Below are 1,711 nucleotides of genomic sequence, written 5' to 3'. Positions count from 1 at the left end.
GTCGACAGATTTGTCTTCGCCCTGCTATCTGCTAGCCGCCTGGTTAGCTCAGATGGTAGAGCGGCTGCCCCGGAAAGGCGGTGGTTCGAGTCCCGGACCAGGACGAATTTTTCTTCAACTGCGAGGCTTTCTTTCGAGGAACCCGGTTGGGTTTCCATTGTAGCAAATTGCTACATTTGGGTGGAAGTCTCGGTTTCCCTTTAATTACTTATCTCCACTTAGCGGATTTCCGCTGAACTATTACATCAAACACTTGCCTTTGCTTCGAGTTGTCGACTGATTTGACTTCGCCCTGCTATCTGCTAGCCGCCTGGTTAGCTCACATGGTAGAGCGGCTGCCCCGGAAAGGCGGTGGTTCGAGTCCCTGACCAGGACGAATTTTTCTTCAACTGCAAGGCTTTCTTTCGAGGAACCCGGTTGGGTTTCCATTGTAGCAAATTGCTACATTTGGGTGGAAGTCTCAGTTTCCCTTTAATTACTTATCTCCACCTAGCGGATTTCCGCTGAACTATTACATCAAACACTTGCCTTTGCTTCGAGTTGTCCACAGATTCAACTTCGCCCTGCCATCTGCTAGCGGCCTGGTTAACTCAGATCGTAGAGCGGCTGCCCCGAAAGGCGGTGGTCCCGGGTTCGAGTCCCGGACCAGGATGAATTTTTCTTCAACTGCAAGGCTTTCTTTCGAGGAAACCGGTTGGGTTTTCATTGTAGCAAATTGCTACATTTGGGTGGAAGTCTCAGTTTCCCTTTAATTACTTATCTCCACCTAGCGGATTTCCGCTGAACTATTACATCAAACACTTGCCTTTGCTTCGAGTTGTCGACAGATTCGACTTCGCCCTGCCATCTGCTGGCCGCCTGGTTAGCTCAGATGGTAGAGCGGCTGCCCCGGAAAGGCGGTGGTCCCGGGTTCGAATCCCGGACCAGGACGAATTTTTCTTCAACTGCGAGGCTTTCTTTCGAGGAACCCGGTTGGGTTTCCATTGTAGCAAATTGCTACATTTGGGTGGAAGTCTCAGTTTCCCTTTAATTACTTATCTCCACCTAGCGGATTTCCACTGAACTATTACATCGAACACTTGCCTTTGCTTCGAGTTGTCGACAGATTCGACTTCGCCCTGCCATCTGCTAGCCGCCTGGTTAGCTCAGATGGTAGAGCGGCTGCCCCGAAAAGGTGTTGGTCCCGGGTTTGAGTCCCGGACCAGGACGAATTTTTCTTCAACTGCGAGGCTTTCTTTCGAAGAACCCGGTTGGGTTTCCATTGTAGCGAATTGCTACATTTGGGTGGAAGTCTCAGTTTTCCTTTAATTACGTTATCTATACACATCTGTCCAAATGGCAGGAAAACTTACGCCCACTCTATCGCCGACGTATCAAGAATAAGTGAATGGACGCACACTTGAATATATGCGCACTGTATACAGACAATAAATGACGGACTACACCTATGGCGCACCAATGGTCGAAGCTGAATGTTTCGTGACGGTCCACAAGAGTAAGCAAGTTACTAGCTGTAATATTGTCACGAGCTCTTGCCTTGAACCACGGCTGCCGCGCAGACAACCAGGGGAAAGAAAGAGGAGAACGACGTGAGCCAAGCTGCCTCGGGACCGCGCTCGAAACGCTCATATCAACGAGATTCATCGGGTTCAACATTAAACACCTCGTGTGTAACATTTGGTGGAGGTGCTGGGTAACTCCCACGACCTAC

At 49.9% G+C, this 1,711-nt stretch overlaps 1 non-coding gene across 1 annotated transcript; it reads left to right on the top strand.

Annotated features, from left to right (window-relative positions):
• The first annotated feature begins 856 nt into the window (after positions 1-856).
• Positions 857-931, top strand: Trnas-gga (transfer RNA serine (anticodon GGA)). The gene has a single exon. It is a non-coding gene; the product is annotated as a tRNA-Ser (tRNA).
• Positions 932-1,711: the final 780 nt, after the last annotated feature.

This window comes from Dermacentor silvarum, chromosome 4 (genome assembly GCF_013339745.2).
Source record: "Dermacentor silvarum isolate Dsil-2018 chromosome 4, BIME_Dsil_1.4, whole genome shotgun sequence".
In the NCBI taxonomy this organism is placed as follows: Eukaryota; Metazoa; Arthropoda; class Arachnida; order Ixodida; family Ixodidae; genus Dermacentor; species Dermacentor silvarum.
This window is presented reverse-complemented; position numbering and strand designations above follow the sequence as displayed.